This window comes from Apteryx rowi, unplaced genomic scaffold, assembly GCF_003343035.1.
Source record: "Apteryx rowi isolate R43461 unplaced genomic scaffold, aptRow1 scaffold_115, whole genome shotgun sequence".
Taxonomy (NCBI): domain Eukaryota; kingdom Metazoa; phylum Chordata; class Aves; order Apterygiformes; family Apterygidae; genus Apteryx; species Apteryx rowi.
Window position 1 is genome coordinate 1347195 of NW_020447364.1, and position 13817 is coordinate 1361011.

The window sequence follows — 13817 nt, forward strand, 5'->3', positions numbered from 1 at the left end:
GGGCCGGGCCGGGGCTGCCCTCCCCCGCGCCCACACGGTGGCGCCCTCGCCCCGCCGAGGGCCGCTGCCGCCGCCCCCGCAGCCCGGGCGCGGGGTGAAGAGACACCTGTGCGACAGCAGCAACAGGGGAAGGGCAGGGGAGATCTAAAGAGCACCAGGGGAGGAAGATAGTTCATCAAAAAAGATATGTTTACATGCGATCATTCAAGAGACAGCGCTACAGAATAAAGGGCCTTAACCCCGTTCTGTTTTATGCCTTCCAGGAGTCTCCAGGCACTCACCGCAGGAGTTCTCTGGGAGAGGGAATATTTAATGTTATTCTGACAATGATTTCCTCCACACGCAGAGAGCAACCTTGGGGAATGAGGAAATCAAGTGCATTAGAGTTAACATTTAGAGAAGCTGGCTCAGAGTCATACATCATTTTAATCCTATTTGTTAATCAGTACCACAGCCAGTTAACATTTACATTATGTATTTTAAACATACATTTGGATTTTCTGGGTCACTCCAAGACCCAGCAAGTGTCAGCTTGAGGTAAGCTGTTAGCGGGAGTGCACGTTCAGTGCAGCAGGCAGCACGCGAGTCTCCAATATCAGTGTCTTTCCCACGACTTACCACTTGCGAGACCTGAGAGGTGCTTGGGCTGGCTCAGCTGTTCAGCTGCACCCAAGCCTTCTCCTCTGTGACTTTTTGCCAGGCAGGGCCTTGCTTTTAGACAATTGACCTCTTTTTCTAACTTGGCAGTTTTAGCGTGCATTAGGCAATTCTGATTAAAGAACGGAGTCCGGACAGCAGTATTGGAAATGTGGTGTGCTAGCAGGGCTAGTCTGGATTGCAGGGAAAGGATAAATATGAAGGAAACTATTGGGCTACATAAAGGGCCAGAAGGGGACACAGGAGTTTTGATGAACTTCTGAACAATTCCTCAGAGTCCTATCTTGGCTTTAGCAGACAGAAAAGTTGCTATTTCCCCCTCCTCATTTTATTAAAAGTTTCAGGAAGAATTGGCTTTATAGAAAGCTCTGAAATTTGGCATGGTATCTACTTTTAATTGTGGAAAATATATTTACTGCTGGTATTTCTGTACAATATGAACTCACTATTAACTATGCAAATGCTTCCTAATCTGCAACTATAAGATTACCAGTGACTAAGAGGATATCATAAGGCAGCACACAAAATAATTACCAAAAAAGTGAGTTAAAAGACCATGACTACGTATTCCTAGACATGCGACAAGCAAGCAAAGTGATGAAAAATATAATATACAACCAGTTTTTCAATCACTTTTATGTGAAAGCCACTATGGCAATGCTGCCCAAGATGGCATGTGTATTTTCTTTTTTTCCACAAATGCGAGGTGCTCTTTTGACTATGAACGGCTGATAAACAGTGAAACATAGTGGCAAATATCAATGTCTTTAAAATCAGACTACTAAAAAGAAACCCTAAAGAAAAAGCCTGCATTTATAGGGAAGCAACGTAAAGAATTATTCCATCTATAATGGAATCTATACTTTTATTCTTTCTGTGCTTCAGGACTTTATTGTTCTCTCTTATCAGAATTAGAATGTTGGCAGCATGAGTTCTGAGACAGAAACGCTCTGTTTTGTCACTTTTTTTTTTTTTAATAGCGAGGACAAGCATTTGGAAAGAAAATCAATAGCCAAGCATGAAAAGTTCAAAGATAGCAGAGCCTGCCTCAGAGGCAGGCAAGGGGGTGGATTAGTCTTTCTGTGCCTCTGGGGTTGTGCAAGTTGTGATATTTCTGTAACTTTGAAGTTATCTGCACTAAGAAAAATGGCCTTGAAAACAGCCCTACAATCCAGATTTTCCCAGATGCTCCTCTTTTTGCACCTGCAAATATTATCCAAAGGGAATATGAAAATTCTGAAGGTTTGTCTGGGATTTCTGGATGCCTTGCAGCTTACTCAGAGCCAGGGTAGTAGATTTACCAGGTGCAATTCACAGCAGGTACAATGCATAAATAGCAAAAGCACGTGAAAAATTTGATGCTTTCTAGGGACGTTGGACTTAATGTGCACATCAGCTGCAGAATGCACCCACTTGCTATGTGGATGGCTTGTGCAGTACCTCCAATACATGCAAGCCACAGGAGACTTGCTGCACTTGCACAAGTTCTCTGTATTGCACGTGCACAGTACATGTTGCACACCCCAGGTACGCCAGTGTTACTGCACATGCATTAAACTACATGTGCACTCACTGTGTCTGAAAAATCTGAAGCAGAAATATAGGAACTTACCTGAAAACCACCAAGGGATTCATATCAACAGCGCCCAGATTTGTGACATCTTTCACTGGAGCTGGTATCAAGGCTCAAAATAGAACCAGCTCAGAACTGAACTTTATTCCATCTAAAAATTTCTGTAATGCAAACTAGCTATTTTGTTGAACTACCTATAGGGATAATTTGGAGGAGAGCAGAGTTATCCAAAAACTAAAAAACTAAAAAAATAAAAAAATAAATACAATTAATCAGATTTAAATATTTTCATATGTTTGCAAACAATACTGAATGCCTTACAGTTTCCTATAACTGATCTGCTTTGCCTAAACTTTTCAGGAGAATGGGGTGGTGAATAGCCTGTTTCTCTGCTCTGTAAGTAAGCATGTTTTCAAGCTTCAGTTATGCACTCAACATAAGCTTATCCATCCTACAAGAGCAGTAGCTAAAATGATCTGCCACAATCCTATTGTTCTCTGGGATGTGTGATTCAAAAGTCCATATGTTACACAGAATGTGCATATACATTCAAAAAAATATAATTTTTATAAACTACAGTGAAGTTTATTCTTTATGAGGTTCTTATACTTCCTTTCTACACATACTGGAAATGCCCAAATCAAATCAAGAACTCTGGGGGGAAAAAATTCAGTTAATACAGAGCACATTATATGCAACCAGGTCATGAATATTGTTCAGTACATTTGATTGCATATTTTGGAACTAATTTTATCTATAAACATTGTTCCTCACAAGTACCAGCAACTGTCCTAGCATAGATCAGTTGCTAGCTGGAAATGTATTTAGCAGTGCATCCCCAAGTGACACTTCTGTTATTTGCATTTGGAGACTTCTGATTGAAAAAGCCAAAGAATTATTCTGCTATTGCACATGTGTTTAATTACCATAAAGCCTGCCTCTCACAAATGCAAATATGTTAAGTGGTACTTGATGTGGATTTCCTGGTTTGCCTAACATGAGTATTTAGCAATCAACTCGAGCTCAATCCACTAGAAGAACAAATTATACAGATACAAAAATTCTTTTTCAAACAGCACCCAAGTTCTGATGCTAAAGAGTAAACTGGAACAATGCCAGCCAAATGATTGCAAACACTGAAATCAGGGCCCTAATAGTATCTCTCCGATGGACTGCAATGATCGGTGAGGTCCCCTATCCCAGATGTCCACTCTGCTCTGGATGTATGGACATCTGACTTGCCTGTCATTCAGCTCCTGAACTAAAACACCATTTTAGGTGTGATTAGTCAGCAATGTCATGGGAAAGCTTAAAACCAAACCTTGCCTGAACTAGAGACATCTCGTAAAACATTCCTTTATAGCCATTCTGCTAGAAGCACTGGAAGCCCACATGGATGCAAGCCTCCTCCAGCTACCACCACCGAGTATCAAATCTGACATGTCTTAACAATATGCTGTGGCATATACTAAAGATTTGGGGGTCCACAGTAGTGCTTGCATAAGTGTTATTAACACAGATGGATAACACCATAAAGGCAGAGTATCTCAAAAAGTCAGCGTCTATGACAGACCCAAGTTAAGAGACAACAAAAATTCAGCACAGTAATCTTTGTTAGCGGAAAAGTCCTATTAATGCAAATAAATCTGTGTAAGAAATAGCTGTACTATCAGACCCATGGCAGATCCCATAAAGTAGCATTTACATACCTGGGGATGCTTTCAGGAAAGTTCCCACATACACACTTTTTCCTAAAAGGAAGATTCGTTTCATTCGGAAATTGCATTTTTCTTAGCATTCAAAGTTCTTGAGCCAAAAAAATATTACCTCAGTTGGTAATAATCCCACAAGTCAGCATCTAAGGAAGAGGTGTTACAAAGAAATTAATGCAATTATCAGAAGAAAAATAATTTTATTTTACTTTACAAAGTATGTGAGGAACTTGGTCATTTCTGCTGTACCCCTTGTGCTGCAAACAGAGGTTGCATTTGGCTCAAAGCAGTAACTCCAAACGTCCCATCATTAGCAAATCTAAGGAATTTGCTTCTACATCACACACTAAGTCACACTAAGAAGGTATGTCTCCACAAGCAAATGGCTGGGCACTGTGATCAGTTCACTCAAACTCTCAAAGAACCATGCTGTTCTCTGTGAATCAATATAATTAATCACAAATGGAGAATATTGGCTATTATTTATTTCTCATGCATTATAGAAAGTATTTGACTAACCACTACAGGAAGCTTCCAATTGGCAGAAACCATTTATCCCCCAACTGATTTAAAAAACAAACAAAAAAATCTGATACTTTCCTTTTTGCCTTATGTACTAAACAAAGATTTATCGCTGTACAAGAAAGTTACTATGAAAAAAATGAGAAAGAAGCATTTTAAAACCATTAATACCTGCATTAATAACTGTAGCCTTTTCTGGCACATTTGGTGAGGAAGTGAAGTACCTATCACACTATGGATCTGCCTGAACCACTATGCTTGAACTGTAGTGTTGATAAATCTCTAAATTGCATTTTTATAAGCCTTCATCTCATACAGTCATTCTTTCTTGGCTGAAGCGAGTCACACAGACCTGCCACACACTCTCCCAAGTCCCAGGCAAGTGATCTCACACAACGATCTCTGCCAAACACGTGTTACCAGTCTCGTTTGTAAGCCACTACTTAGACTGACTTCAGAGTACAGAGCACTGGGCGAGGCACACGCTGTACCACCACGAGGAGGACCGAATCGACGGGACGCCTCAGTCACGGCTTCTCCCACTTCCTGTCTGGCCTACGAATGTGCAAGTTAAGTACCACCAGCTCCCGCTCTGATGTGCTGGCCAGAGAAGGAGTGGGTGTACTGAGGAACCAGAGACTTCTGGCCCTCCCCACAGCCAATCCAGGAAACATCTCTACAGTTTAGGTAATCCTCAAAGAGATTGCACTCGCCCAAGTACTTCGTGCAGGCAGGCAGGCAGCGCACTGCAGTGTAGCCCTTGAGAAATAGCTTTATGCACAGACATATTGACACAGGCAATTTCTCAAGCTACATGGCGAGTACAATAAAGAGAGAAGCTCTGAAAACAGGGAAGCCTGTGTAAACAAGATGTCAGGCAATGGTACTGAATTCGTTAATGCAGGTCTCTGGTGAGGACTGATGTAATATTTAAACATTTACAAACTCTGTTCTTTTATTTGGTATTCTGGATTAATAGCTGCTGCAGCTCTTAGAGCGTATTTTGGACAGCATCCTCAGTGTAATTACATAATACAATTTTTTCAAAAATCTGACCTCCATTTATTGCTAATACTGAAATCTAACTGACCCTATACTCCCCTCATTAAAACTGCCTCAGAGGAGAAGTGAATAAGCTCATCAGTATTCAGGTATTGTTAACAGAGAGGTCACCTTTTCTGTTAAGCATCTCTCCATTTCAAACATGAAAACCTTGCAATTAGCACTTTATGACAAGGACACCAAAGTACACTTTGTTCAGGCTAAGGTGATGTTTTGTGTGGTATCATTCTGTTTATAAAGCTGGAGAGGAGCAGTTCCCGCTAAGAGACAGATCCTGCTCCCATGTGCATGCAAACTGTGGAATGCAAAGCAAATGTCCTGGGGCTGAGGCACAGGAGAGGATGAGCAGGGGATCTGTAATTAGGCAGAGTGCAGCAGAATAAAAGCTGCTCAAGGTTTGGATAAGACCTTTTGGAAATTAGCAAGGACTTGCTTCCCTTTAGTGTTCTTTAATGACACCTGTTATCATGCTTGATAAAAGGGAACAGTAGAGAAACCAACAAAGGCATAGAAATAGCAATTACAACAACGAACAATGAAGTCTTTTGTCAAGAACAATTTCCTCCTTTCTTCTTCTGCTACCTCCTTCTTCACAGTAGATCTTAGGGGACAGGTCTGTGATGTAGAAGGTTCAGAACCAGAAAATAATTTTTGTTTGTAGCCGCTGTGACTATTTCTTGCACTGCTGTATGAGTTTACTGTACTAACAGCAGCAGAGTGGCTATGTTACTAAGCCAGTAGTTCCCAAATTGTGGTCCACAAGGCTATGCAAACTGATTGCAACTGCCCATGAATCACAGTTCTGCATGTGCTGAAAATGACTTAGACCTCCAGAGCAGCCCACCGACAGGCCAGGCATGACCCCTGGTAGTCAACAAGTCCTGCAGCAGGCTACTTCTGGTCCACAAGAAAAACTCGAGCGCCATGTTTCCAGTAAAGTCAGCTTACAGAATTCAGTACCTAACAGATCAAGATAAATCCACAAGGYATTCAGAAATTGGCACTATCATGAGTGTGAATGCAAGGTGTAATAATTTCCACTGTGTCTTATTACAAAGAGAATGATTCTGCATTATCATTCTGTTATTACTATAAATGGAGACAGAACCCAGAAAAAAAAGGTTATTTCTATCTAATCTGTATCCTCTGTCTCCTACCGTAATCGCTATCAACTGTACCAGACCCCAAAGGCTCTGTGCTGAGTTTACTCAGCACCCTTAAGCATGATGCTTCAACAAGGTTCTAATAGTCCTTCCTGCAACATTCTGGATGCCATCATTTACTTTTGAGTCAATGAGAGAAGAGGAGTCTTGCGGTATCTGCGTTGGATGAGCAGCTCAAACTAGCATGCCCTTTCCAAACACTCTTTTCCCAGAATTTGACAATAGCATTTAATGATCCAAAAGATGCAGGTAAAAAAAACTGCAGAGGAACAAATGCATTCTATTATGTGTTTATTCAAGTCAAATATCATCTCTGATCACTTTTTAGTTAAAGCACCTTCACATGCATCAGGTTAAGTCACTGCATGGAAAAGCATGAGCCACCTTTGCTCAGAAATGCCCTAGAAGTTTTAAAGTTTAGAAGACAAGCTTCCTAGGAGAAGGAGGTAGCCACCGGGGGGCGCAGCAGGATATAGACTCCAAAATTCACCAGAAATTTTAACTAGAAGATCAGAAGAGTGAAATAAAAACAAAGCCCCTGCAGGTCTTAAAAGGTGAAACTGAGCAGAAGTTTTAACTTCAAAAATATCAGCAACCAAAAATAAGCATCGATTTAGCTGTCGACTTTGATGAACATAGTAATGTTATAAGCCATCTTTTTTTTAAAAAAAGCACTTTGCACATGCTCAGCAGAAACTCCAACCTCAGCTGAGCAGCACTTTTCTTGCAGGTGCTGCTGTTCTGGGCAATCACAAGCAAGGTACTGAACCAAGCTGTTAAAGAGAGAGCAGCTGTGATCAGGTTACCCCTTCCGCAATACTGCCTTATTGGCAATATTTCTATCAGCTTCTAGAAGCCAGTGGGGCAGGGAATGTGGAGGCACTTGGAGACTAGAGTGAGCAGGGAAGAGAGACTGACTAAAAAGTTATGGAGAGGGGAATGAGGACCCATGCAAACCAGAAATAGGTAAATTGAACTATAGGGTTGGACTCATGATTAGAAAGAAAATAGGACAAAATGTCTGAATTTAACAAACCACTTCCAATGAAGTCTGGAAGAGAACTGAGGTACTGGAGTCTTACCATTACTCTGCTGTCTGAGAATATCTTGCTGATAGGTTTCAATGTTCCATGAGTGCTGGTGCACATGCAGGATAGAAGCCTATTATCATCATCAGTTACTCATACTGTGAAGGGGGTAGAGTCTGCTTTAATACATTTGCTTTAAAAAAAATTTAGGCATGAAAAAAAACCACAAGCACAGAAGACCTAATGAAAAGAGTACTAAGATACAAGTGAAGTAGCTAAAAGTTAGCAAATGGCAGAACTGAATTTGTCCTGCATGTATGCACATGTGACTGTCTTCAAGGACATTACTACATCCTATTTTTCCCCACAGGATGTGACCCCATTCAGGACCCAGGACAAACAGTATTCCTTAAAATCATGCCTCATTTCTTGCATGCTATTCCAGTCCTTTGAACTGTTTGTTTCCACACAAACTCTTTACCACAGTCATGCCACAGTTTTCCAAACATCCATGTGATAAAAAGATGGAATAAAGGACAGGGAGAACTCAGAATAAGGCCAAAATGGGCCACCCATTTTCCCCATCTAGAACATGATTTTCCAAACTTTTTCATGTTGTTACATAACCCTCTGATACCTTTATTGCCTTTAAAGGATCACATCTCCTTGTCACAACACTGCTGTAAGTGTGAGTGGTCAGCACTTTTATAGATCATGTCTCAGGATCTCAAACATAGATATGCAGTGGGTGAGGAATACAAAGTTAAAAAGGACCTGTGAAGCCCAATATAGATGGCTTGCACTGACAGCAGCAGGGCAGCCCAGACATAGGGTAAGATTCAATTGCCAAAAAGGACACCATTCTTTCTTTTCCTGAAACTCTTTAACTCATTCACAGCACACCTTTCACCTTCTGGAACAAAAACCACATACACAAGATCATGCTTCACCAGACAACCCTAACTTACTGCAGGAATTCTGTGAGGAAAAACAGTATGCGATCAGGTAACTGGAGATTGTTTTGCAACATATTTCAACTTTGTAACAATAGCAATGTTTTTAAAACACTTAAGTGTTTTTCATGTAAGATATAAATATGTTCCCTACAACACCAAACTAAAACAAACAAACAAACACACACAACATACTTTCGTAATGCTGAAAGCCCAAGGCAGATAAATTACCTGATGCTGTCCTCCTTACTGAGGACCACTGAGCTGGAGCTTTCTGCCTTTCTCTCTTAAGATGAACAGCCTCTAGACATTCTCAAATGTTATCTTGCTGACAGATCTCAGACCTGAAACCAAGGTAAAAAGCTCTTGTCTTTGACCTTTTCAAAGTCCTGTTCACTTTCATTCAGTCTCCCATCCGGTTTTGTTAACAATTGGTTTCACGATTCATGGCTGAAATGATGAACAGAGTTAAGTGAGCTGTATTACCTCCTCTTCAGATCTTTTTATGTGTGTCTTTTCAGTGTGGTGAGATATAAATAGGTTCTTGTCAGAGGACGGCATGCAGCCAGTAGCTGGTTAATATCTCTGCAATGGACACGTACATTTGCTACAATCATATTGAAGTTTAACCTCATCCTTTTCCTTGAATATATTTCAGAACGAGCTATGTTGTATCTAATTACTGCTAAGACAAAGCCTGATTTATCACTGCCCTGCAGCACCAGATAATGTATATGTTGCATGATGTTACCACATCAGGATGTCAGTATTTTAAACTCATGGTGTACTGCTGCAAATTATTACAAGGCTGCAAGGCATGCTGAATTGAACTCACTTCTTGTATACAAAATGCTAAAACTGTTATTTGTTCTGGTAGCATTTAAGCATTCATCTTGTGTTATCTAGCTTGACTCCTGAAAGAAGCATAAAGGAGCCATGGAAAGAAATCTCATTTGAAGTCAATGTTATCTGGACATGCAGGTTCTTGAGATTCCAGGAGAACCTGACCTATCACAGTAAAACATTCACAGAATAGTACTAAGTAAAATTCTTAATCTGAAAAAATGCTTTAGGTAAATTAATAGGTGCCTTTACTTAAAAAGGGAAGAATACAAATAGTTGGAATTTTAATCTTATACGCAGAACTCCCCAATTTCTCTAGGCATAATTTGATAGTCACAATCAGTCCTTCTAACTCACAGACCTTTTCCTTCTTGACGAAAAGTTCATTCCTAGGGGGATTTCCTTAATTAAATACAAAAGTTTAGTGAAGAACAGAGCTTCTAGTTTTCACAATGGTTGAAAAGTCAATGTTTCCCTTGACCTGGTAACTCATGTGAAACCTCAAATTGCCTTCCCTTCATTAGCATGCAGGACTGATCAAGTAGAGTTGGAACCTGCTGTTTTCCCCTCTAAGTGAAGTTCCTCTGTCAGAGTTGTCTGAAACAAATCAGGTCATTTACAAGACAGACAAGAAAGTTATTTAAAATTAGCATTATAGAAAAGAGGGAGAGAGTTTACTGAATTTAAACATATCAGAAGTATATTTTCCTCCCCAAAGGACATGAAGACATGAATTAATTAATGTTTGAATTTTAATGAATCAACAACATCTGATGTATTAATTACAAATTTTAGGCAGTGATGACCATGACATTTAAAAAATGGTGGAAGTTGACAAAATCATACCAGATTTAAAGAAAACACAAGCGGAATTGTACTGCAATTTGTAAATTGATTGGATAGATGCTTCCTGTTAAATATCTCTATATATTTCAATGATAAGAATACAAGTTATAGAAATAATTACTTTACATTGAACTGAGGTGATGGTATTAGGATTGGTATTAATGGTATAGATTAGTATTAATGAATTTTCTATCAAATATTCTATCTGTACAATCACTTACAGTTTAATGTATTAAAATGCAGCATTTAGACAAAAGAAAACAAAAATATGCTGTATTTTTATTATATAAACTACTTACTGTATTTTGTTTTCTCAGTGGTAAATTTTATCCAATTTGTTATTAAAAAATATTGCAACTTAAGTGTTCTTTTTTATTTAGATAAGGATATTTCTGTTGCAAATGTATTTTTCCTTATCATAAACATTAAAGTTCTTAAAAACACCAAAGAAACATGACATTTTGTTATTTTAAAAAATTATTTTGTTAATTGCAGTTATAGAATGAACTACTGTAGTTCAGTGTAGAAAATCTACACTTTGGTTAGCTGTGTTTAGAATTTGGATGACTACTGCTTTTGGCAATTAAATAAAGAAGAACAAAGTGCAAGCTGAAAGAAAATATGAAAATCAGCACTGTGCTAACTCAAACAGACAAAGTTCAACAGTGATTTAAAAGAAAAGCAGAACTCTCCAAGGAATGTGTCAGGAATATCAATGAACAAACCACATAGTGACACTGTCAGGAAAAGCCATTAAAGTAATCAAAGATCAAATCTCCTTAGTTCCTGGATCTGTTTACTTTTAATTAATGAAGAAAGCATCACCTGAAACACTTGATGGGTATAACACACATCTATCAAACTACGGAAATCTAAACCCAGGTTAGGCTGACCTGTGTCCTCCAATTAACACAAACCAGACCTCAGCTTGACTCAATAAGGATGCCACCACTGATTTTTGTAGGAGCCATATCAGGCTGCCACCTCAATCCCTAGAAAGCAGTAGCAGGAAGCAACTTCAGGGGTAGTTTGGTTGACCACTGTGTGCTAGAATATCCAATGCTGTGGAGACCTGATGGATTATCTGGTACAGCAGTTATGGCAAAAATAGAAATGCTGGTAGAGAGAGCCATGCTGTACTCCATCTGCTCCAAAGACAATTGAGATGTCACTGCAAGTATCCATAATTTTGAGCACCCATGATATAGCTAATATATATTAACACATATATTAGCTATGGCATCCACAGCACTTACTTGGTATGAGGGGAGAGCATAGGAGAATTGCTATTGGTCTCAGAAGAGTAGGAACAACTTGCATCACTAACATCTCTCAGTGTCTATGATAGCAAAAATCTAAGTTTTTCTGTTCACCCAGAGCTTTCTAAAGAGCTTTCCTCTCTTGGAGCTAAAAAATCTCCCTCTTTGGTCTTTCCTGAAGACACTTCCACTTCCACTGTACTCTACTTCCTTCTTTTCTCAGCATTATATGGCCACTGATAAATTTACAGAACTATCTTAAATGTTTACTAGTTCAGCTGGTCCAAGTAGCCTGATATCAAGATAGTGTTGAAAATTAAACAATTGAAAATAAGAGTTATGTCTTTGTGCTGAATATTATGACTGGGTTTTAAAAATAGAACATTATGTATTTTTCTCAGAACATGTAAGATCTGATCCACCATCAAAACCTAATAGAATTAAGAAGGCTTTGAAGGAAAGTTTGGACTCTCTGATAAATCACCATTATTAGGAGACTGATAGGATAGGTTGATTGATAGGATTTATTCTTAGAGAAATGCCCTCTTTTCCAACTTTATCTCAACAGCTCCCAAACATAGTGGAAGGGAAAGAAATGTCAGAACGCTTAGGCTTAAAGCTGCATCAGAAATGTGTAACTTTTAAATGGTGGCCACGCAAGAAAAAGACAGAGATTACATGAGCAAAAGTAGAGCATATACAGATACATCTTTTGCAGGTGATGTCAAAACATTGTGTCAAATGCTGCTTTGGTGGTGAAAGAGTTACATAACAACACATTTTCTAGCATCCCACTGGCAGAATGGCTTATGAAATTTATGGTTCTTTAGTTGATATCAAGATAGTGTTGAAAATTAAACAACTGAAAATAAGAGTTATGTTTTTCTGCTGAATATTATGACTGGGTTTTAAAAATAGAACATTATGTATTTTTCTCAGGACATGTTAAGATCTGATCTTTATAATTTACTTGATCTTGATAATTTACTTCACATCACAAAAATTACAAAGACTGCATCCCAGGTAGTTCATTAATGTTTATATAGTGCCTTAATATTTGACTATTCTATCATAATTTGGCATTAATATAAACAACAACTTGCTGAACAGCTACAATTACACAAGTGGGTAATAGTTTCAAGTTGGAGGATATTAACTTAGGGGTACAACAACCAATAGATGGATGCAAATAGATTTAAAGCCACTGCCCTCAAACTAATCATCCCCTAAATAAACACAAAACAATATTCCTTACAGATATGATTGAAATTTTGATTGAAACAAAGGATCCTAATTTCAAAACTGATCAGCTGCATGTACTGACAATCACATCTGTGCAGACACTAGGCAGATTATTGTTTTTAAATATGCAAAGTTACAGACAGTCTATTTTGTAATGGATTATCTAAGAAATATATGTTCTTTGCCACTTACTGGTCAAACACTTTTTATTCTCCTGTGAATAAATGCTAACATCAAGGCCTATTTCTACAGTGATATCAACAGAAACTCAAATCAGGACTTTCAAGCCTGGAGAAAATGACTTTTTTAAAAACAATTTGCTGTCTGTCATTGACCAAGAATGACGACCCTAGAAACAGTTCCTGGTTACATTCAGTCATCCACATGAATCAATTACTACTCAACTACTATCTTCTCTTTAAATGTTATATTCTAGTAATCTAACAGTGATACTTTGAGAAAGTCTGTAAAGGCAACAGGACACATGAATTATCAGGTGTGTTGGAAAGGAATCAAGGCTGACTGTAAACAAAAAAGCAAGCTTGACAAATTAGAAGGGCGATTCTGTCTGCATCTTCAGTTTTTTCCTTCACTTTGTTCAGTCAAGGACTGTGAACCTCCTGGTTTATGATTTTTAAACACAATAAGGCTGCAAGTAAATGGCTTATAGAAGCAGTAATGGCATCGGCTATAAAACAGATGTTACGATGTCTTTTTGAACTAACTTGAAGTGCTGGCTATAAGGAAAGAAGGCTGCAATAGGGTATCTGTCTGTCTGGTTGCCAGCATAAGCTGTCTTAGGGGATTCAATTCAGTTCCTAGTGTTGAAGACACAACCAGCAGCAGACAGGAAGTCTTAACAGAGAACAGAAGACTTATTGCTTTTTATCTCCTCCCCATATTCTCTTTCCCTCGCCCTTTCGTTTAAATGGGCATAAAATGTAAACACAAGAGTAA

General features: G+C 38.8%; 1 long non-coding RNA gene across 1 annotated transcript; it reads right to left on the reverse strand.

Annotated features, from left to right (window-relative positions):
- Positions 1–3943: 3943 nt before the first annotated feature.
- LOC112972807 lies at positions 3944–8986 on the reverse strand. Its single transcript, XR_003255796.1, has 3 exons — positions 8902–8986; positions 4058–4088; positions 3944–3981 (listed from the first exon to the last, which is right to left on the reverse strand). It is a non-coding gene; the product is annotated as an uncharacterized LOC112972807 (long non-coding RNA).
- Positions 8987–13817: the final 4831 nt, after the last annotated feature.